The sequence below is a fragment of the Callithrix jacchus genome, chromosome 6 (genome assembly GCF_049354715.1).
Source record: "Callithrix jacchus isolate 240 chromosome 6, calJac240_pri, whole genome shotgun sequence".
Classification (NCBI taxonomy): domain Eukaryota; kingdom Metazoa; phylum Chordata; class Mammalia; order Primates; family Cebidae; genus Callithrix; species Callithrix jacchus.
In genome coordinates, this window is record NC_133507.1 from 74,329,257 (window position 1) to 74,355,140 (window position 25,884).

Genomic DNA, 25,884 nt, shown 5'->3' on the forward strand with positions numbered 1-25,884 from the left:
ACATGGCAGATATTGGAGTGATTTAAGTTTTAGAGAGCCATGGTCTCAATTGGATGCTTAGATGAAAAGGGGTGTGTGTGTGTATGTGTGTGTGTGTGTGTGTAATTTTCTAGCAGTAGATGATGAGCATGTGCCACAGTATCCAGAACACTTTTGATAACATTCCCTCTGATAACAAAAGCCAGTACAGATAATTTGATTAGTGTTTTCTTTGCACAGGTGTTAAAGTTGACAGGAAACAGCTGAAAGACACACATAGTAGTGCAAGCCGGGCAGCTGGACACTTTGTGCATGGAGAATCTTGAGCAGTTGGTAACATTTGGCAGCTTAACATAGAAAAAAATGACTGCTAGCAAAATCTCAACTGCTGCTAATTAGCAGCAATGAACTGTGGGTAGGACAGTGCATTTTAATGTGAGAAGATTTTTACAGTAACCACCACACTAAGAGGCGGGGGGGTGATAGAAAGAAATGCTCCCTAGCTGACCCTAGTGGCAATCCAAGCTGCATATTGCAATAATCCTGTAAATTACTATGCTTTCTTATACAGTAACTTGGAGTTAATTAGTAATTTAACATTCCTCTACACTATTAAATGTCTTTTTTGCATTATATTATGTTGTTTCATGGGCTTACCTTAACACTAATGGGGTTTTGTTATATTTTCTCAAAACAGTAACAGTAAAATAAAACTGAGCTAGAAAATTAATTAGTTATCTTTTTACCTTTGATTTACCTGTTATTAACAATTAAGTGGTAGTACACATTTTTAAAGTGGTTTCAGAGGTTACATTGAGCTGAATATACTTCCAGAATATATTAGAGAGGAAATGTGAATAAAAATGAATAGTGTCCATGATTCAAGTGACTATGGCACAGATGCAGAATGCAATGCAAATGTGTTTCCTACTTCTACTCTAACAGAGTGGGTTAGTAATTTGTGGGTGGCAGAAGGGAAGGAGGAAGAGAAGTAGAGAAGAAAAGCCTATTTATCTACATTCACTTATTTAGAAAAAAATCTTTGTGAAAAAAATCCATACCAGTCTTGAGTTTATGTCATATATGTGAATGTGCTAGAGTGAAGCAGTGGATTTTAACATATAAGAAAAATGTGCACACTTTTGTAGCTTTGTAGTTTGTAAATGCCAGAGAGTTTTGTAGGATTCTGTGATGAGGGAAATGTAATATTCAAAAATTTAGGTAATATAAATTAATGCATGCCATGATAACTTTCAAATAGGAAACTCTGAGGTGAGAAATTGTGGTAAATAAAACTATTCTGAATATTTGAACAGAATAAAGAGGTTAAATTTGTTCATATAATGTTTTCTTAAAATTTCTTACCCAGCCACCTCTTTCTTCTCCTGCAATCCTAATTTTCCTCTTGAATAAAACTGACAAATAAAACAGTATTACATGCATGCACTTTAAAAACTGTTCTTATGCATTTGAAATAGAAATTCTACTGTAGTGTGTGTATATTAAAGATAAAGGGAGTGTTTTTATTTGTCATTTTAAAGATCAATGTGAACTTGAAGGTGGAACAATTTAGTAAAAGCAGGGTTTCAGAAGAAAAGCCACGGATGTACGTGGAAAGGAATGAATTCAACACTTCCAAAAGATTTTGTCTCTTGGGGCTCCCTCTAAAAGAGTGTCTGCTACCATTTAAAACCCCATCCTTTGCAGCTGGATTTGAACATACCATAAAAAATTCATCCGCGCTTTAAGAGATTTCTGCTTTTCTGTCCTCTCTATTGTTAGACAAATTGAAGTGTGCACTCGGAAGGAGAGTGGCAGTGAACTGCGAATTTATTTACTCATTCGATTCTAATATTGAGAGAATCTACTCGCTCTGTTCAAAGGGTAGAGCAACAATGCAGGTGACATCAGGTCACCCAGCACTTCATAGCTACCTGTGAGATAGAATTGTTCTCCTTGCAGATAGGAAGTGACTGAAACCTCTTTTTCTCATCAACGTCTATTATGATTGATGGCTCTATGGTCACATTGAATATGCCCTTTTTAAATAATTCACAATGTCATCACCATAGTACTAGTTTGTAACTAGCCTGTTATTTTTACCTTTGTTCATTCACTATCAGAAGGTTAGATAAATTAAGTACTGTGGATTTTGGTAGCATTATAACCAACCAAAGTAGAGTGTTTATAGCCCAACAACAACAAAGCGTCGATTTTATTTTTTACTGGTACTCCAAATTGAATGTTCTCTCTCTCTCTCTCTCTCTCTCTCTCTCTCTCTCTCTCTCTCTCTCTGTCTCTCTCTGTCTATCTCTCTCTCTCTCTCTCTCTCCCCCCCTCTCTCTCTCCCCCTCCCTTTCCTCAATAACTCCTAAAAGAAAAGCAGAAGCACTTGTAGCACACTTTAACCTGAAACCACATTTTGGTATTAAGTCATTGTAAGATTTTCAATACGAAAAGTAGTCACACTGCATTAAGATTCATGAAATTTGACATATTCTATACTTATTTAAAAATAACCTATCATATTTATTTAATGTCTCCATAATAATAAAATATATAATTTACTTCCAAATATCTACTGTAGGAATTCTTAAACCAGCATCTGTACTAAAGAGCAAAAAAAGCATTTATTTAAAAATGTAATGCTTGATATTGGGAGTATACTACATAAGAAATAATATAATATTTCAGTTATTTTCCAATTTGATTAGAAGTCAGAATTTGTTATTTTTGAAATGTGGATGCTGATCCTCAAAAGTTCCTTATTTTATAAAATACAAATGATTATCTAGCAGTTTTGACCAGCACTAGTTGCTAAAATAAATAACTATGTTTCTTTTTTAATATGAATTTTGTTGCATTACACATAAATTCTTGAGAGCTCAATTATACAGTTTCAAAATATCAATCAAAGAAATGAACTTATATTGGCTTAAATAAACAAACTTTCTTTAGATCTTAATTTTACCATAGTGATCAATAGTAATTCAATGTAATTTATTTGTGCCAGTCTCTTCACAGAGTACAAATGCTTCAAATCTTAGATTAAGAATATTAATTTTCTTAAAACTTAGATATGCTCTACATATTCAAACTGTAATAGGTTATACGACTTTCAGAGATAAATTTGGGCTTAATGGAATTGTGTCTTTATAAAAATTATTAGCCTTGGTGCTTTTATTTTTAGCGTCCTAAGTTTGGATGTTTATTATTTGTTGGTTTTATTGTCAAATTCTATTTCTCAAAGTAACAATGTCAGGTGGAATCAAAAAGTATAAAATAAGCCTATTTTTAAAGTATGTGCTTAAAGTTTCAATATGCTATTATAAATAAAAGAGGTTGAAAAAATAAATAAATAAATAAATGAAAGAGGTTGAATTACTAGGAAAGAACTGTCACATGATCAGAAATGCTATAATTGCAAGTATAGAGCTCTATTCATTCATTTACCCATCAGAAAAATTTTTAAAAATAAAGTAGCAATATATGGCTTGAAGAAAATAAAGCAAGATGCTATGCTAGAAAGACATTGGGGAAAATAGATCTTGAAAGCCTTATTTAGACTAGGTGGCCAGGGAAATCCTGTATGGGTAAGATGGAGCTGAGAAAAATAATGCACAGGCACCAATCACGCAAAGATCTGAGGCCAGATGATTCTAGATCGCAGTTCCTAGATTTCTAAAATGGCAGAAAAAAACATGGTATTTCAGAATGACTGGAATGATGAAGAGAAAGATGAGGAGAAAGATGAGGTTAGGAAAGTAGGCACAGACCAGGGAAAATGCCTCATTGAGGCAGTTAGACATTTGGATATTACTGCATTCTATATGCAATGAAAAGCCATTGAAAGCTGTTAAACAGGACAGTGACATTCTTTGGTTTCTGAAATACAAAAAAAAATCCTACCTGTAGTGTTAGGCAAAGATCTGAAGCCTTGATGTCACCTACAGCTTTGTTCTACTTAACTACTGGGTGCCTCCATTACATTGACTCTAGTATGGGAGGGTAGTATCAGTAAGAAAGAAAGTGCCTAACACAGTGCTTGGCAACTTGTACAGTCTCAAGAAATGAAATTTCTTTAGCATTTTTACTTTTGGTTGTAAAGTTTCAAAATGTCTAAGCACAGGATTTGGAGACCTTATCACTATGAAGGTTAATTAGTTCTCATTTTAATATTAATTTATCTTTATGACAAAATGAAGTAAAAAGATGATCAAAGATAGTTACTTGTTTCACAGAAGATATCCATTAAGCAAGTCTAGGTATTAGTAAAATAATTACATTTATGGAGATCATAGCATGAACTAAATATATTCTAAGCTTTTTGCATATGTTTGCTTATTTACCCTACAACACAGACATGAATTTATGCTATTATTATTCTATTTTACAGGTGGAGAGAGGGCCACAGGGGTTATATAACTTTCCTAGGTCATAGTCTCAGAAATAGGATATTAAAATAAGGGTTCTTTCTCCAAAGCCAGTATCTTAACAATATTCAGGGCTCAGGGAATTAGTGAACTTAAAAATTTAAAGTTTAATATAGTTAATATGTATTTCTCAATTTAGAGGTCATTTGATACATACAGAAAATGAAAATCCAATTTGATAAGTGGCTTGGGCTTTAAAAATATATAGCAAAGAACATGAAATGAAAAGACTGCTGAGTTGAAAACAATCTTTTTTTCAGACTCCGGTTTTCCCTTCTAAAAAGCAATTTTATTTTTAAAATGATTCTTTTGAAGTAGTTTTATAAGTAATTCAATTTTTTTTCTTTATGTGTTGTTGTTTCTTAACCTTTACCTAAATATAACCACATGGAACACGTGAAAAGTAGAAAATAAAACAAATGAAAAAAGCCTGAAAAGTATTTAGCTAGAGAAATATTTTCTTAATTGAAATAAGCTTTTTTTTTTCTTTTCGCTGTGATAAAAATTCAGTTTGACTGTTAAAAAAATAACACTCGGCATTTTAAATATATTTTAGAGTTTATTGTCACAAGAAATTCTAGCCAAAAGAGGTAGTGCAAAGTTTTAAAAATTAAGATTCAATTATTTTTAAGAAGCTTTAAAGAGGTGCTTGCACAAAGACATGGGAGCAATTCATGAGGAAGCTAAGAAATCAAAGATGTAATAAAGAGGGAATATGCTTTGAGACCTGTGGAAGCTTAAAAATCACTATTTGTTTTTACTTAAAATGAAAGAAAAAAGTACAGGGGAAGACATGGAATAGTGCAAGCATCATTTCCTTGTAACCAATAAAATACCTTTTATAAAATAGCTCTTTAAAATGTGATTAAATAATCTTTAGCTACCCTCAAATTTCCATGGCTTCCTATATAAATGACCATCCTTTAGAATGCAATATTTTGAGACTTTGACTAAGTTTAAAATAATAACAATAGTATCATTGCTGTATGCCCACCATATTTCAGGTAATATGCTAGACAGCTTGGGATATAAAAGTCAACTGTAATCAATGTTCAGCCTCAAGGCAGGAGAAGTAAGACAGCTGCATATAAGACAATCCAATATAGACTAGGGTTGATGTGCTGAGCTGGTCAGTTCCTACGGTGATGCGATCATCATTTCACAGTTGTGAGTTTAAAGTTGTAGTTGCCATTTTTTTTTTCCAGGGACAATTCAAGTACGGTTTTTTATTAATAGAAAAATTATCTCTGTGTAACTTGCTACGGGTGAATATTACAAAGTAAATCTATAGAGACTTCACATTTCTAAGATGACTGGTTGAATCTCAGTTGTTGAAGCACCACTAGTACTTGCCTCAGCAGGAGGTAGATAATACCAATGCTTTATACCCCGTGAAGCAAGCACTTATTTCCCTTAGGGTCAAACTTGACAAGTGGTAAAAGAAAGACAAAGCAAAACAAAATAAGCAAACATCCAGCCATACATGCGTACAATTAATCCAAAAAGATAAACTAGAAAGAAATCCAGTATATCCCAAATACATTAAAATTGGAAAATGTACAGTAAATAAACAGAGCATTACTGATATGATTAATGGCCAGCATAAATGTGAGGGCTTGGAGATAGTAGTGTCCATAATAACAATAGAAAGTTCTTCATTGAAACATGTTAAGAAGGTGAAAGATAAAGTTCTAAAGAGAGCCTGTGGAATGAGAAGTAAAATGAAGACTTGAAAAATGGGGATAGGGAATAAGGAATCGTAGGAAAGCTACTGGTTTCTTTTTTTTTCTAAAAAAGAAAAAAAAAAAATCTTCAGCCAGGTGCAGTGGCTCAAGCCTGTAATCCCAGCACTTTGGGAGGCTGAGGGAGGTGGATAACCTGATGACAGGAGTTCGAGACCAGCCTGACCAATATGGGAAAACCCCAGCTCTACTAAAAATACAAAACTTAGCCGGGTGTTGGTGGCAGGCACCCATAATCCCAACTACTTGGGAGGCAGAGGCAGGAGAATTGCTTGAAACCTGGAGTCGGAGGTTGCAGTGAGCTGAGATCACACTATTGTACTCTAGCCTGGGCAACAAAAGCGAAGCAGCTCCATCTCAAAAAAAAGATATATATATATTTGTTTTGTTTTTCTTATGGTACTTTGAAAAAATTAAAGAATTTACATTGGCCCAAAATGACAATAGCAAGTTCAGTATAGTTTTTTTTGTGAAGTAGGGGGATGTAGAAGGGTCTATTTATAGGAGGGATAAAATACAGAGTTACTTCATTTAAAAGTTTGACAGGTATATTCTATGACAGTGAAGACAAAATTAAAAAAAAGATATTTTGATTGCCAAAAATATTTTCAATTTCTATAAATAATAATTCAGTGGAACCATCCATTTACATTTTTTGCCTGACATTTTGAAATATGCTGTGCATGTGTGTGTTTGTGAACTCATTGTGTTAGTCATTCCCTACATATTACAGAATTATTTGAGACTTTAAAAATTGAGGAAAATTTGAGTAAAATTTTCAGAGGTGAATGTCAACAGTCTTGATGCATGAAAATGTGTCATTTCTGAGAATGTTCATAATTCCAGCCAGCTATCAAATCAAGCCACAACTAGAGATCTGAACTCTAAGAATAATATCAAAGAATACATATTATTTAGTATTTCATATAAATACTGAATATTTTCATATAAAAATATCAAATAATTTGCTATGTGATGACTGAAATATTTGCAATTTGGATAACATGCTGGTAACTACCTTACAACATATATGCATATAAACTACAAGGGTCTAATCAAAGTGAAAATAATTTTGGGATTGAATTGGTCTAGCAACAAAATATCCATGTGTTGAGCAATCTGGACTCAGTTCACTATATACAATTTTTCTAAATAAAAGACTACAAGTATTATTCTGTCATTGCTAACACTCTCTTTCTCCTAGATAAAGCATAGCATTTTTTGTATAGCATATTATCACATACTATCACATTTATTATTTTGTGAATGTTGAAGCCAGCAAAGATTGAAGATATTATCTGTCCAAATCCTCATTTATCACAGTTTTTAGAAGCATGATAAAACAAATAAAATCCCTGCCCACATGAAGCTCATAAGTGTAGTTTCCAAAGATTAGGAAACCCAGGATTTAAGTGACTCATAATCCTTATTTCTCAAGGTCTCTCTGCTACTAAACAGAAAATCAGAAAATTGGGCCAAGAACTTAAGTCTTCTGACTCTTGATTTATTAATGTTTCTGGTACTGTGGCCATGTGAGTCAGAAGGTCTGTATTTGTGTTCCAATTTGCTATTCATTGACAAATGTTTTGGAAATGACATTTGTGTATAATATTTTCTTTTTTTTTTTTTTTGCCAATCAGTTTGAGCTTATGAGGTTGCTCAGGTTAGCCTTGAACTGATGACCTCGCCTTCGCAAGCGCCATGACCTCCGGCGGGAGCCACTTTGGACCCCCTCGTATATAATATTTTCATTAGCTTATAACTAAAAAATACAATCGTTTAAACAAATAGTATATATATATATATATATATATATATATATATATATATATATATATATATTTTCTTTAATGAGCACTATTCCTGTATATTAACAAAAGCTTTTTATTTTTTAGATGAAGAAGGCAAGAAACATGAATTTAAAAGAGTACTTTATGGTCTAATGATGCCCCACAATACAAATAACAAAGGTGTTACTCAGATTGTTAGATTATGTGCAAAATAATTAAATTAGACTGTCTATGAAACCTTTCCAAAAGAAAGTTTTAACTCAAATTTAAAACAAAGTTATTTATCTCGTTATTGTAACACCAATTTCCCCAAACTTTAAAAGCTTTGCAAGAAAATATGGTGGTGCTGAAATTACTTGATATCTAGCCCTCTAAGAGTACATCTTTATCTTCAAGATATTTTTACGCTGTAACGTTTGTCTCGCCCACACTCTACTCCAAGTTTACTACTACCAAGTCTTGCCTAATATGCTGAGCAAGATCTTGTCTTCAGATGCCTTTCCCCAGGCGTGTCAGTTGCTTCTAGTAGTTGCCTCTATTCTGTCAGGAATTGCAGTTATCACCAATGTGTCACCAAGGTACCAATCTATACCAATTTATTCAACTTTCTCAACTGAGCACCACATTTATTCCTTCTATTCCTTTTGGCATGGCAGTTAACCTTTGGTGGTTATACCACCAAAGGTGATTTTTCTCTCTGGCCAATAGATTTACTCTTTTATTTGTTAAACTCTTTATATATATATATATAGATATGCAATTATATATATATATTTTATATATATATTATATATATATAAATATAATTGCATTTTAAGTTCTGGGGTACATGTGAAGAACATGCTGGTTTGTTGCATAGGAACATAGATGGCAATGTGATTTGCTGCCTCCATCCCCTTCACCTGTATCTGGCATTTCTCCCCATGTTATTCCCCTGCAACTCCCTGCCCCCCCACTGTCCCTCCCTTAGTCCCCCACAACAGACCTCAGTGTGTGATGATCCCTTCCCTGTGTCCACGTGTTCTTATTGTTTAACATCTGCCTATGAGTGAGAACATGCAGTATTTGATTTTCTGTTCTTGTGTCAGTTTGCTGAGGGTGATGATTTCCAGGTTCATACATGTCCCTACAAAGGATGTGAACACATCGTTTTTTATGGCTGAATAGTATTCCATGCTGTAGATGTGCCACATTTTCCTTTTCTAGTCTATCATCGATGGGCATTTGGGTTGGTTCAAAGTCTTGGCTATCGTAAACAGTGCCGCAATGAACATATGTGTACATGTGTCTTTATAATAGAATGATTTATAATCCTTTGGATATATAGCAAGTAATGGGATTGCTGGGTCAAATGGAATTTCTATTTCTAGGTCCCTGAGGAATCACCACACTGTCTTCCACAATGGTTGAACTAATTTACACTCCCACCAACAGTGTAAAAGTGTTCCTATTTCTCCACATCCTCTACAGCATCCGTTGTCTCCAAATTTTTTAATGATCGCCATTCTAACTGGCGTGAGATGGTATCTCAATGTAGTTTTGATTTGCATTTCTCTAATAATCAGTGATGAGCATTTTTTCATATGTTTTTGGCCTCATATATGTCCTCTTTTGAAAAGTGTCTGTTCTTATCCTTTGCCCACTTTTGAATGGGTTTGTTTTTTTCTTTATTTTTAATTGCATTTTAGGTTTTGGGGTACATGTGCAGAACATGCAAGATAGTTGCATAGGCATATACATGGCAGTGTGTTTTGCTGCCTTCCTCCCCTTCACCCACATTTGGCATTTTTTCCCCAGGCTATCCCTCCCCAGCTCCCCCCCAACCCCTGCTGTCCCTCCCCTATTCCCCCCAATAGACCCTAGTGTGTAGTACTCCCTTCCCTGTGTCCATGTGTTCTCATTTTTCATCACCCACCAATGAGTGAGAATATGCGGGTGTTGGGAAAACTGGCTAGCCATGTGCAGAAAGCAGAAACTGGACCCCTTCCTAACACCTTACACTAAAATTAACTCCAGATAGATTAAAGACTTAAACATAAGACCTGGCACCATAAAAACCCTAGAAGAAAATCTAGGAAAAACCATTCAGGACATAGGAGTAGGCAAGGACTCCATGACCAAAACACCAAAAGCATTGGCAACAAAAGCCAAAATAGACAAATGGGACCTAATTAAACTCTACAGCTTCTTCACGGCAAAAGAAACAGTCACTAGAGTGAATCGGCAACCAACAGAATGGGAAAAAATCTTTGCAGTTTACCCATCTGACAAAGGGCTGATATCCAGAATTTACAAAGAACTCAAATAGATTTACAGGAAGAAAACAAACAAGCCCATTCAAAAATGGGCAAAGGATAAGAACCGACACTTTACAAAAGAAGGCATACATGAGGTCAACAAACATGAAAAAATGTTCATCATCACTGGTCATTAGAGAGATGCAAATCAAAACCACATTGAGATACCATCTCACGCCAGTTAGAATGGCGATCATTAAAAAATCTGGAGACAACAGATGCTGGAGAGGATGTGGAGAAATAGGAACACTTTTACACTGTTGGTGGGAGTGTAAATTAGTTCAACCATTGTGGAAGACAATGTGGTGATTCCTCAAGGACCTAGAAATAGAAATTCCACTTGACCCAGCAATCCTGTTACTGGGTATATATCCAAAGGACTATAAATCGTTCTACTATAAGGACACATGCAAACGAATATTCATTGCAGCACTGTTTACAATAGCAAAGACCTGGAACCAACCCAAATGCCCATTGATGATAGCTTGAACTGGGAAAATGTTGCACATATACACCATGGACTATTATGCAGCAATCAAAAATGATGAGTTCGTGTCCTTTGCAGGGACATGGATGAATCTGGAGAACATCATTCTCAGCAAACTGACACAAGAACAGAAAATGAAATATTTGTTATACTTTTTTAGGGCCTCCTTAACTGATATTGACTGAACCCCAATGTTATAGATAAAAAAATTCTTACAACACTCTACCATGCTTCTGGTCATATCTTAGTGAGGTAATATGCATATACTACAAAATTATTACTCTCTTTTGAGTTTTAGAAAAGCTAAGTCAAATATTTCATACTTAGCTACTGGTCAATGAACTCTAAACTGAAGTTGATATTTTAAATAATGAAATTTGAATAAAAGGATAGTACTTTAAGCAAAAAAATTAAATAGTGGGTATCATTGACAGGTCTTTAAGATTTCTTTCTAAATACTAGGACAAAGAGCAGAAGGTCGGTACTTGAGTACCCATGTTAAAAGATCTTTCTTCATCCTATATAAGTAATTCTCTAGTAGCCTCCGGATGACCAGCCTACTGGGAAGATATTAAACTACCAGAAGACATTGATCTGCCAACATTCACGTTTTCTAATACAGAATCCTATATTTACATGAATGACTTCCCTATCCCAAAGATATAGGGAGAAGGTGAGCTCACTCACATTGTCTTTCCCTTTTCTGTCTGATGGATAATGCATACATGTTTTACTTCTAGTGACCATGGAAAACCTTTTTAAAATAAAATATGTGGAAAATCTCATTGCTATTCATACAAAGAAACAGACAACAAACAACAAAAACTGTGAACAATAAAAAATAAGACTAACTTCATTATGACTCTTGACTAATGGCCTTTTCTGATCAAGATACATTAAGAAGCCCTGGTCTAAGAACTGACTAGTATTATCCAAGAATTTTCTGGATGTGGCTTCAGAGTGTGAGAATTCCACATTGATTGTGCATATGTTTTAAAGGATTGATCTTCCACAAAAACAAAATAGAAATAAATTACCCTTATCCATATGAAACAAATTATAAGCAAGATTGGTTTTTCAAAATCCACATTAGATGGGATTGTAGTGTCTGAATGGAAGTCTTTACTTTATGAAAATTATAATTATTTTGATTTTTGTCCACAATCAGCTTGAAATGTTGCAAAACTCTGCAGGTGCTCACTGTTATAACAAAACCATAGGAACAGATGGTGCAAGGTACCAGGCCAGCTCAAGGGATTAAATGTGAGGCTTTTGAAATTTAAAATTAAAGCTGGTGATCTTGGGAAAACCTGCCTGCCAAACATGCTTGCTTAAAAAAAATAAAAATAAAAAATTTACCCAAATTCTCTTGACAAGCTTATTTACATTCAAATGACTAGGAAATATTAAGTATTATAAAGTACTCTTGGCAGGGTACAGCCCACCTGATCAAATTAAAATATGAAATGCTCACTTCCATTATGGTGCTAAGGCTTTGCATGCAGTGACCACCCTCCTACATTTAGTTCCTACTGGGAGCCTATTTCTTTGGACAAGTCTGTACATTTATAGGTGCTAAAATAAAGATATTGTAAACACTGTCTCTTTCAAAAGGACAGAGTAAAATGTTTTGGTTGAATCACTGATAATGAATCTAGGAAATTTACATCCATTGCTATGAGTAGAAAAAATGGAAAAAGAAAACATTCAAAAGTTAGCATGCTCAATCATCTTTAGTTCTCCTAATAACTAAATCCATGTTCAAGATACATTGAGAGAAACATATTTAAAATATCAAGGTTGTTATATTTATTTTGGTATTGCTAATATGTTTTTATAATAAAGTAATACCTTATGGTGACACATATTAACACATTTGAGCAATTACGATGAAACATGAAGTATTTTTATATTAACATTAATGCTCCAAACTCTTTTGCAAGACAGATATTATCTATATTTGGCAATTGTGGAAATATTCTCCATTACTTGCTACTAAGTATTGAAAACTTGAATACAACACTGAGTGAGTTTCTCCTCAAAAGCCATTTTCTTTTTCTTTTTCAATTTGCCAAATATATTTATGACTATCATCTATCCTATTAACAATACCCTTTGTTAAGGCATATGTGGTAATATCCATCTTATAGATGAAAACAACTCCTTTGAGAGGGTCTGGAATTACAGCACATCACAGAGTTCTGAAACAACTGAGCCAGGAATAAGGCAAAATTCCTTCTGTCATAGTTTAGTATTATTTCCATTGACTGCTTAATTTGTTTACAGATAACTCTGTAGGAGAGTGAGGCATTTGAAGATGTAGATGTATATAGTTGAGCTTTTCTCTTTTTCTCCAGAAAATGCATCCAATGGCTTAACATTACGTTTCTTCTTTTCTGGGTTATAGTGTATTTCATGATCATGGATAGGAATTCTTTAATTCTCTGGGATAATTTTTAGGCTTCTAAGAAGTTGAATGAGTCAGACATACATGCAAGATAGTAGTCTCAGCACTTGAAACGTGAGGATAAGAAAATCATAGACCTGACTTTATGATAGTCATAATACAAATTGCATATCTCAGACAATATGCTGAACTTTTTCTATATCTGATTTTATCTGATCTCTCAGAAAATATGATACGCCAATATTGTCATTCCTATTTTAAATATGAAGAAACTGAGGTTCTGAAAAGTTGATTTATTTGTCTAAATCCACAAATCTAAGAGTTGGGGATGCTGGAATTCAGATACAAATTTGATTGACTCAAGTTAATACATTAATCCACATCTCACAGAAGGGGAGAGAGAAAATACACAGTTAAAATAAAATGTAAGAAAGTGAGATGAAGTCTTATAATTGGAATCTAAATGAAGTAATATTGGATTATGCTGATTGGAGGGTATTCTCATTACAGGTGGTGACATTTGAGTTGAGTCCTTGAAGAAAAATAGATTTTGCATATCAGCCTAGAGAATGAATGGTGTTTAAGTAGGGGAAACAGTTTCACTAAAGCCACAGAGTCATCAAATTTCATGCTACATTAAGAGAAAGGAGGATATGAGTTTGGAAATATTTATGAAAAGAAGAAATCAAAATGATACTCACTTCTGTAGGGCAAATTTGGGGAGGGAGAAGTTCAAGATCATCTGTTTCTTGGATTTTAGAAGGCAATTACAAGTGCTTAGATAAGAGAAGGTAGTAGAGCCACTGTGGAGATAAATCATTTTTTTTGAATATGTCTCTTCAAAATACCCAATAAAATCTTTCTAAAGTTAAGCCTTGGTTATATAGGAAAGCTTGGATATATTCTGAAAAAAAATTACCTTGTTTATGATCATGTTATTTCTTTTTAAGTTTCTATAACATTTATCTTTGCTACCTGATGCCTTATCAGTGAAAGCCCTAGTGTTTCTCCATGAATAATATAATCTTTATTTCAAGATTATGGAATAAATATGTATTATAGGCATAGTAAGCAAATTTTGTCTTAAGTACTCTGTTTTGATGAACCCAAATTAACTATCAGTGAAGTCCACTATGTTTTGTAAATCTGGGATAAAGATTTATTTACAGTAAAAGTATGAATTTTATTCATTAATCATTAGTAAGTGAGTTTTTCTAGTGTCTTGGATATCAGTGCCCAGATTTTAACCTACTAATAATATTAAAATAGATAAACACTGGTAGAGACTCTTCATTCTTAGGTCTAAAATTGAAACACCTGCTCAGTTGTATGTCTCTTTGCTTTGCCTCTGTCTGTTTATAATAATATTTTAAATGTCCTGAAATGTTGTATATATGGAACTACAATACCCAGTATAGCTTTGCTAAACTTGTGGTTAGATATGAGAGCAGAAGCAGAAGAAATCTTTGTAATAGAAAACCAAAACTGTGGAATAACCATAAACTAATTGCTGGGAAATGCTACTTTTAATTTGTGGTTGATCAGATCAACTGTAAAATTTCTCGGTTACACATTAGCATGTCAGTAACTGTAATGCCTCATAGACCTTGTAAAAATAAATTGTCTATTCTTTTTATTCATTGCAATACTAAGAAGCTATAGCTCATAAGCATTTAGAGAACAATAGACTCAATATGGGTGAGATAAAGATTGTGTTCATATTTTGTTTCAGGAATTGCATTAGTACCTGTTCTAATTGTTATGTTATTGGAGAGTGTAGGACATAACAATTTTTCTGTATATTTAGAAATGATCATACCTAATTACATCTTTTTAAGAATATTTAATCATAGCCAGAGTTGTTCAAGGCTGAAAAGACTATAACAACTCTTTCAAAGTCAATGAATTTTGCAAATCTAATAGTATTGGACTATGCTTGCTTGTACCTTTGTTAGTGCATTAGATAACCTATTAATCATAACTTTACTATTTCTATGCAAGATATGCCTAGAGGACCATTTATTAATATATTACACACACTTTATTTTCCTATCACTTTCTTTTCCTAAGAGTTTGTGTTCTTTACCTAAATATGTTGGAGTGGAAAGACTTTGGAAGGCACAGTACTTTCACTGTACAACTGAACTTCAAGATCTTGGAAAGAAGTGTGTTCAGGTTCAAGTAACCAGCAGATGATCTGACGGTACTAGGTGCCAAAGGCCTGGGAGAACCTGACAGTGGCAGAGATAACAGGTTGATGAGGTTTTATGCCACTGAAAGCCAATTTGGTTATGACAATTGACTGACTTTGTTCTCTTCCTTCTTTCAGGTCCCTGACCTGTCTTGTCTCAGTAAAGATTTTAAATAATTTAATTAGGTAGTATGGTTATAAAAATGGAATAGAACAAAAGTCTTCCAGGATCAGACCAAACATTTCTTCTTTGCACACTTGATATTTGATAGGGATGTTTTATTTGGCAGGTACAGGCTGGCAGAAGAACTAATTTAAATAAACTAGAAGGGATAAAAGTAGGTTCAGAGAGCAATCTAAATTTTTTAAAAAAGGAATTCATAGACAAGGCCTTTGTCTGCCTTCTTGTGCTGTGTCATTGGAGCACATATGGCTCTTTATATCAGCCTGCCCTATAACAAAGCCAGTGTTTATTCTGGCTGATACTTAGAAATAATATGAACTGCAGAGCCAACACATCAGGGACTGTGCTGAGACATTAATTATAAATGTACAGTTCTTAGAGTCTTTTCCTTCAAAACTTTACTTTATAAAAACATTTTCTATTTATTAAAAAGAAAACTTGCCATCTCAAACTCTTTATTTTTCCAAGTAGAAAGACAATGCTGCCACTAAAATACATATTGACACAAAGTCCCATTAACGCTACAACCAGGTAAAATATTATCCAGTATAGGAGTCCCACAGCACATCAAAATTATAGTTTCTAGCACTTTGATACATGGTAATGATTTTGGTGTGAAATAATATATTGCTCTATGAAAGGAAAAATATATTACTTTGGTTGAATCCAAACTTTAAAGTGTTTCTTGTTTTGAATTATCTATCTTTTTTCAATTTAGAAAGAGTTTGGTTCAGTTATGTTCTATTTTTGCAATATCTTAGGATTTTAAAATATCAGTATGTTTTGAAATGTAAATTAGCACATATTGGTAGGAGACAAATGGATTTTGAGTTATATATGGGCCAAAACTCTAATATCTGAACCATATAGTTCTAATAATCCAAATTGGAGTATTCTTTTTTAGTGGAAATAATTGAATTTACTTAGAATCATTGAGATGTACCAATTTAGAGTTTTCAGGGAACTTAGAAAATATCATAATCTCGATGAGAAAACAGATTAAATCATTTGCCTATGTCAAATAGTTAATGAAAGACATAGTTATCAAATAGTTTATTACAAAATAAAAAGGAAACCACTACCCCCACCCTCCAAAAATTATGTGTAATACATGTCTCAATTCCAGAGATCATGCACAGAATCAATAATTAGGGGAGAAGAAAAGCTATGCATCAAAGATAAGCTATTTCCACCTGCAAACAAACCCAGAACAAATGATCATTGACCATTTCTTATCATGGTGTAGAAATCTTTTGAAGATTTTCTTCAGTATATCATCCTGACAAATAACTCAGGTTACTTTCCCCTTAAGCACCTAAATATTCACTTTGAAATAAGCTGGATTTAAAATAGTTAAAGAATACTTTCAAATGCTTATGTTTTGACATATTTGGTATCTATCATTTCAGAACTTGCATTCTTCGTGTTTTTAAACTTTCAGTATCTAATGGAGTATAGTGGTCTTCTTAAAAATGATTTAATGTCAATAATAACAATGAATTAGGAATGTCTGAATATTATATATTTCAATGTGAAGATTCTAGGACTGAAAAGAACATTTCTCTTATCTTGACAACAAGTGCCTATCTGGTAAAGTACCTGTAGTCATATTGATCCCAGGTTAGCCTTGTGTTCCAGGGCAATCTATTGGCCATTATTTATTAATTGTAAGAAAGGAAATCTTAGAAATAAACTCTAATTGTGAGATGTGAATAAACAGAGCAAAATCCAACAGTGCATTTCAAAATAAAAGAGATCTCTTTTCTTAAGACAGAAGAAAAAAAAATTTAGAAATAGTCACCAAATAACCAGAACAAGAAACAGAACCTTAAGTTTTTCCTGAATGAACTAGAAGATCATCATCTCTGCAAACTATAATTTATAGAGAAATTAAATAGAAGGAAAGTGAGAGATAGGTGATGTTATTGACAGAAGCAAATCTCAAAGTGGCAGAGCAGAGTTATCCTAAAAAAATGGTTCACAATAAAAGGCAGACCAAACTGCAGTTTGAGATCATGGAATGGATGTGCATGCTGGCACCTCCCCCAGCATAAAATGGAAGCAGGGACATTAGGAATAAATTTCACAGAGAAAGATATTATCAGAAGCATCATGGGAGTGCAGCAGGGGAAGAAAGAGAAACCCTGCATTGGGAAGAAGGTACATCTCACACTGTATATGGCTCTGAAAACGTAAAAGTAAAAAGTGTGTCCTGAGAAAATTCCTGCTATCCTGGAACATGTCCTTGGCCCCTTCTCTACAAAACTCAAAATGTCGGCCCCGGAAAGTTACGCTCTCTTTAAAGAGCACTGTATTTAAAATTTTAAATGGACGTATCTTTGACCAAGTAATACTACTTGAAAAAATTTATCCTAAAATTACAGTCACACATTTAAAAAGTAACTATCCTCTTTTGAGATTGATGCAAACCATTGTTTGTATTTGCTGAAGAATGATCCTTTCTTTCAAAATCTTTTTTTTCATATATTTCTCAAACAGTGGCTAGTAATGGTTGTTCCTGAAAGGTGAGTGTGGTATTACATGTCTTTGATTGAGTTGTCCTAGAAACAGACACTGAGACCGAGAAAGCAAGAAGTGTTCTTTAGGGCAATATCTAAAAGGGAATGAGAAAAACAGAATTGTTCAAAGGCAGAAATTATAGACGAGTCACAAAAATAACAGGTTTCACCAGATCCCACGAAAAACAAAAGCACTGAGAAGTCCTCCTTTAGACCGTCCTACTTTGATATAAGGGGACTGAGCTGGGTCTTTATAGCTCCCACATTAATGCAGGCTCCTTCCAGGGGAACGTGGGACTTTGAGTAAGGTGGCTCTCATCAACTCAGGGGAAGTCCATGAGACAAACTCAGCTGAGAGCTTTCCGCTGCCAATTTCCTCAGCAACTGTGGGGACGAATGTCTCATCCCTGCAAGGGGAAGAGGATGGGTGGTGGAATGTAACACCCCACAACATGCCCTGCACTGGCAGATCAAAGGAAGAGGGAAATTTCTTTTTACTATGAATACTTCTGAATCTTTTCTATTTTGTATTAGTATCACAATGTATTTTTAAACAAAATGCCTAGTCAAATAAATAAACAATGGAGAACAGCAACCACAAAACAAAATGCAATGGGGCACAGGGATACTTAAGAGATACTGTACACCAGAGAGTCACAGCAATAATCATCTGCAAAAGGCCATTTCCTCCAAGCTAATCTACATTTCTCTAGTCTGTGCAAAATCATGGTGGGGAAGATGAAAGGATTCTCTATTCAATAATAAGCAGAACATTATCTGAACAACCATCTGTTTGAATGCTGAACAGTCTGCTTACTTTATCAAGCCTTTAAAAATTTCCAGTTTACACAAGCTCACAATCTTGAAGGCAATAAATTCAACTATATCCTTGCCATCTGTGGCCATTGGCCAAAATGTTAGCCCTCCCATCAGCAATTATCTTTGCAATACTTCTTTGTGTTGCTCTTTCTCAACTCTTTCTACCTACTGCCTACATTTCACCCAACCATTTTTTTCTAAATTCGTCAAACTCTTTTCTAACTCTAACTGTAAAAGTCCCTTTCAGTCTTAATTTTTTTCAAGAAATATTTCTTCTACCTCCTTAACTTTAATACGAGTCCTACTCTTTTTGAATTACTGCACTCCCCATGTCTTAGCTGTGTAGTTGCTCCTTGTCTTGCCTGTGTAACACATAGAGGTGAATAACTGTGTGCAACAGATATTGCAACTATGCCCAACTTGTCATTGTGTAATAGTTAGCCATCTACTTGTTGGGAACGAAGTAAATCTCATTCTTGTAATTACTCCTGGGGATGGGGACATTTAGATGATTGTTTTTCCCCTGTGGAAAACTCCCCCTCCTCTATTGAGTTTCAAGTCATCTAGCTTTACTATTTCTTCCCCACTTACATTATTTTCCCAATGTACTATATAACTAGAACATTAATGTGGAGACCCATTATATGCTAATGTAACAACCACCTCCAGAGACAAAGAGAAGGCTGAAATCTTACTTGCCAGTTTTGATTTCATAGTTCTTGAGTTCAGTTTTTTGAGGGGTCCAGCCATCTGCCAGCCATTGGATTCCATGGGAAAATAATATATTCCTTTAAATTAATTACTTAATCACTTTTTGGAGAAAAGATGCTTGCCATGGTAGAAAACACACTGGCTGCTTGGGAGTGAAAATAATTGTCTGTCTTAATTTTTCTACTTGAATATTAAATGTCTGTTTCTTTAGGTCTCCATTTTTCATTATTAATAGTCCCTTAAAGAAAGCATGGTGCAGTGGATAGAACCCTGAATTAATGGTGAGGAACAAGGTTCTTTCTCCTTATTCTGTTACTTAATTATCCACGTCATCTTAAGAAAGTCATTTAACATCAAATGCTTTAAGTTCTTCCTATCGAAGATGACCATAGTAGTGAGAGATATTGAATGAGAAAAAAATAATTGATACACAGTCAGAACTTGACATGTTATTGTAAAAAATCATTTAGCCTTTAATTAGAGCATATGTATTAGATCGCTTGTTTTCACACCTTTGTTAAAGCAGTGAAGTTCACATGGAACCCATTTCTAAAAAAACATTTATCATTTTAAAATATTGTTGTAAAGTTGTCAGCTAATGACAGAAATTATAAGTCCACTGGTAGTGTATGTTAACATACTGACAATGGACACTCATTGAATATTATACCATAAGAGCATATAGTTTAAGTAGTACAATAATATGGTCCTTTATTTGTTCAGCGGTAAACTCCACTAGACACAACAGAATTTACCTCTGTAATTAAGTTTCAACATATTAATAGATTATAATTTATTAAAATATGTGTTCTATGAAGTATGTTTGCTATTCTCTCTGTTCAAATATTCTATTCCTCAGAGTTCCTGTAAAATTGTTAGAATAAAGAAAATGAAATATATATATATGTATACACAAACTTTCTAATATCTGAAATGATTGTGACTTTGTACCCATAATGTATATGTGTTTATATTATGAGTATATGTGAGCACATACAGACATATATGATGATATGTGCATAATATATAGATATATATGATATATATGGCATATATGTATATATATATTCATAATATGTGTGTATATATGTACTTACATATCCTCATAATATATACATATATGCAATATATATCCACCACTGTTACCAACATAAAAAATTGGGTGTCCGTCTTTTTTACCTGAAACTATACATAATTTTTACTCATATTTTTTCAAGCTTTATTTAAAAATGTATGTTGGTAATACAAGAGTATATTTAAAAATATGAGTGACCTCTTTATCTTACTTGACTCTATTGGAATTATTAACAGATTCACCAAAGCTTTATCATTCACAAAACACAGAGTAGCTAACATTTAAGTTTTAACAACGATTTCCAGGTTGCTTGTAGATGTATTATTCAATAATAAGAATTGTTTTGTGTATAATTCTATGGAAAGATATTATAATTAATTGGTGAATTGCTGTGGCATTGGTAAGTATTTTAAACCTTAATTACTTCTTCCTTTTGCTTTCCACTTCAGATCATCAGTTAAGAAAGTCTGGCAAATATAATCCAAAAAATAGTGAAAGTGCATTTAGTTGGAGAACCAAAATGTTAATAGTGAAATTTTTTTATTTTACAGGTATTCAAAATCTAAATGGTCTTGTTCTTTGCAAAGTTTTAAATTAATGGCTAGGACAAAAAAAAAGACTTAATTTGTGGAAAGGAAATCTCAGATGCAAGAAATTTATTCTTTTAAGCTGCAGAGAAATGTAGTGCATTTATCAGCTTTGAATGGATATCATTGTGTTTATAACAGAGTGGAGGCACCATGCAATTTTGCTCCTGAAATTGGTTTATATAGATGACTGGTTGCTGTGAAGTGTGTGTCAGAGTTCCATGCAGCTGTTATGAAGTAGTACAATTGTCATCGCTTCTTACATGGTTGTTGAGAAGAGCTTGAGAGCCCAGCTCAGTCAGCTGTTGAATAGATAACCCAACACAGTTAACGTGGCATACATTGTAAAGAATTACATGCTTGCTACAATGAGCTTTGGGCCTTTGGTCTAGATAATAATCCTGGTGGGTGTACCACGTGTAGTGGCTGTCTGATCACTCAGATATAACTGACGAAACATGAAGAAAAATGTCAGTCGACTGAAAGAAAAATGCTGCTGCAAGTTTGTTTAAGGTTCATGTAAACGGCTATGTGTATTTTTTAACCTCAAATCTCCCAAGAACTTGACTGCCATGCGAAATGTCTAACACTAATATGCAAAATCTGGAGAGGATGACCTATTTAAGGCTGTGTTTAAATATATTCATGTGCATGAAAGCAGTGCATATCTGTTTTGGTTACAGACTCAGCATTTCTATTTCACAGAAAATAAAGCCTTTCTGAAAATGAACTTACATTTACAATGTATAAATAGAATGCAAATAGAAAAGATAATGATTGACAACTTTTGAGTCATGATGATATTTATGTTAATTTCCAAGAACATTAAGAATAGCAATGCAAATATTTTGGGTGATTATTAATTATAATGAAATGAAATAAAAAAAGTGGGAAGAAATACCACTATTTGCCATTTAAATGTAAACACAAACACTGGGATAATTAACATGTTATAATAATGTTCATGAAGCCCAAAGGAGATGATAATCACCTAAGTTAGAGGATTTCCAACTTAAAGCTTTTATTTATTTTTTCATTCTCTAACTTGTGCTTCTGGACTTGCTTGTTGCAGTCCATATGGCATGTCATAAGCATGGCTTGAACTCGGACTACTTTGATTCCTATACTCTTTGGGAGTATTTGTGGATATAACATCTGCTTAAACTAGGAGATATTTTTATATTTGATAATTTATGTCTTCAAAAATTACCACTTTATCTCCCTAACTTTCATAAATAATAATTTATTCATCAGCAAATAATGAAACTCAGAAAATAAAACAATGTCGTGGTTTTAAGTGATTCATATGATAGGAAACTGAGTTTTTACAACTTGAGCTAATTTCAGTTTCTTATTATTATTCCCTCAAATATCATATTTACAAAGTTAGAGAGAACTTTGTGTATATTTTAGTTTAATCTCTTACCAGAAGCATGAATTGCTTTTAAATATATATGACTGATTTTTATAATAATAGCAATAGATTCAACTATCTGAGAAATCTCTTAAACAATATACCATCTACTAGTCAAAACACGTTTAACTCCTGTTCCTATCACTTAGTTTTCTGGGGATTGTCTTCTGATTAGCATATTTCTTAAAACAGTGCTTCTCAAAATGCAGTTCAGATACCAACTGCATCAGTCAGCCAATAGTAAATTTCAAAGATATAGGTGTAAGAAGTTGTATTATTTATCAAGATCCTTCATATGCATGTTAAAATCAGAATATTTTCCTTATATAATATTAAAGCCTATTATAAACTTGTGAGAAATAGTTGTAGAGTCATTAAAATTCCGTTTTCTATGATAAATACTATTGTAAAATTAATATTTGTCATGAAAGCTCTTGAAAAGTGATCAACTCACACCGAATTAATTGCAAGCGAGGTACTGTTCTTAAATAACAACCCTTTCCCATATATTTTCCTCACAATAAATAAACTCTTCAAGCACATTGTATTGTTTGAGGTGCTACACAATAAATAAATAATATTATACTCTGTCCCATTTTTTATGGCCCAAGTATAAATTTTCCAAAATAAAATATTTAAACATTTTTTATTAAAGCAAATAGAAATGGAAAAGATTCAACATGACCACAAATTCATTTCCATTCTTCTCATCAGGAGTGATTCTATTTTTCAACCTCTTAAGTCTGAGCTGGCCTGCTAAACAGCTTTGTCCAATGGATTGAGAGGAAGTGACTGTGAGCCTAAGTCTACAAAGACTTTTAAAGTTTCTGTGTTCATGCTTTTGTAACAGTACTGCCATGTTGTATGAAACCTGTGCCATTCTGTCAAAGGAGTTATGTGAAGGATATTATAGACCTCTTACCTAATGGCCCACATTAACCACCAAACTCATGAGTGATTCCATCTTGAACCCTCCAGCCCCAGTTGAACCTCCAATGACTCTTTCCACATGAGAGTAACACAAGACAAAAGCAGAAAAAGTCACTCAGCTGAGCCATCCCTAAATAAAATGTCATCAATACATAAATAATTATTATTTTAAGCCACTAGGGGTTTGTTGTGTTTTGTTACACAGTAGATAACTGAAACACACAGTGATTATTCTGATGATTTCTTTGATAAACATGTTTGTAAAAATAACACCTTGATAATAATAATAGCAGTTTCTATCTCAAGATATTAACTTATATTTCAATAACTCTCATTCTAAATACAAGAATCGAAAGCATAGACTACATACATTTGTGGTTGAAGAAACTGGGTCCCAAATATTTTTATCTGTGTTACCAAATAAGCCACCTTTATAATGAAGATGATATTACATTGACTGTGTTTTGTTTTTATTTTGTCTAACTGAAACTAAATTTACCTTTTTTTTACCGTATGAAATGATTCTTTTAATACATTGGCTGTGTTTGGCTATTTAGGAGAAGAAAACTCTTCCTTTTTCTGATAGAATCATTAGTTGCCTCAACTTGATGATGATCCTTGGAGAAGACATATTTCTGGGATATATTAGAACTCATCTGAACCACTCAGTGATGAAGAAATGAACTTTTAAATAATCTATTACCATTTTTCAAGATCTACTTACATGACATTGTTTGCCTTCTTGTTGCTTCTTTTGTGAGAAGTGGGTTTACATCAAGTAATTTCTAGTAAGCTATGGGTTCCAAAGCATATAACCCACTGACTTCACTACTTTTCACAATGTGCTTTGGGCATAGTCACTCATCACAGCCCTAAGGTCTAAAGACACATTATTGTAGAAATTCCCTTCTTGATCTTTCTTGGGTCACTTTCTATTTATTTCTCCTCTTAGTAAAATGACAGCTGACCCTGAATCTAGTCAACATATTGTTTGTTAAAACATTCCACTTGGTGGTAAATATATAGATTTTTACAGTGATTTTTTAGATTTCATCTATTCAAGCCTGGCTGCATTTCTGAGCAGTAGACATAGGTTATGTTCTAAAAATATAATATATTTCAGTCTTTCTTTTGAGACTGATATACTGGACATTTATGAGTTTGATTTACTTGTTTCTTTCTTTCTCCTATGACTTCCTTTGAAGATTGAACATATTAACAGAGATGTCTCTCTTTGAGAAACTTAGCTAGAGTCATTGTCAGATTTTACTTCAATGGGAAATGCTAACAACGTGCTACTAAAGATCCATACATTTCTATATGAAAGGCCAAGTTCATGTTTTGGAACCCATAGATTGTTGGAGATTACTTGATGTAAACCCACTTCTCACAAAAGAAGCAATGTAAGGCAAATTTACCAAACAAGCAAGCAATAGCCAACACAACAACAAATCATTCTGAAAACATATGACCATTTACAGATTGATAGTAACAAGTAAATAAAACAGATTTCTGAAAAAGCAGCAATAAGCTTGACTGTTTCTCAGTAGTTAGTTTTATTTGTTTGGATTTTTTGGGTTTTATCTTTTCTTTTTAAAAATGTTTATCACTAATCATATTTACAAGACTGCAAATTTGTATAAGATTACAATTAATACATACATTTGCTCTCTGTATTTATTGATGTACTCAATTTATGAGAATTTATTAATTATATAGCTTTAAACATTACCAAAATTTGAAATACAAAGCATACAATAGGAGGTTTGTATTTGTGTGGCTAACACAAAATGTATGTCAGTTTCTAAGGGAGTAACCTACAAAGTGGTTGCTAGGTCTAGGATTGCATAACTACAGAAGTCATCTATGTTTCAGAAGGTATGTGTTAAAAATTTAAAATTAGAATAAATCACAAGTTAGATATAGAAGATTATTACCTACCAGATCAAATTCCAAGCACCAGCTAATTTCAAAGCACTCGTTCCTGTTGGTGTGAGATTCTCAGCCTCCTCACTCTCAAAGAGGGCACTTGCTGTGCTCCCAGCAGGAAGCCCAAATTTAGCAGTGCAGTTAGGATACAGCTCTTATGCCTAGGAACAGCAAGGGATTCTTCAAATATGAAACACTTGCTCTGAAAAGAGCTTTCTAATATATGTTCATGTTTGTAATTTGGCCTCTCATGGAATATTATTATCATATATAACCCTGAGTGCTCTCACCACTCCCAGCTTTGCTGGTGTCAAACTTTTTCTTTATGTAATAAAAAAAATAATAATAATGTCAATGACATAGTTACTTTTAGACAGCTAAATAATTATG

The 25,884-nt window shown here is 33.4% G+C and overlaps 1 long non-coding RNA gene across 1 annotated transcript in view; it reads right to left on the bottom strand.

Moving 5' to 3' along the window:
* Positions 1–25,583, bottom strand: part of LOC144576801 (uncharacterized) — a 39,095-nt gene extending 13,512 nt beyond the window's left edge. Inside the window, exon 1 of the long non-coding RNA XR_013519339.1 lies at positions 25,507–25,583. This is a non-coding gene — a long non-coding RNA (uncharacterized LOC144576801). The remainder of the gene's footprint in view (positions 1–25,506) is intronic.
* Positions 25,584–25,884: the final 301 nt, after the last annotated feature.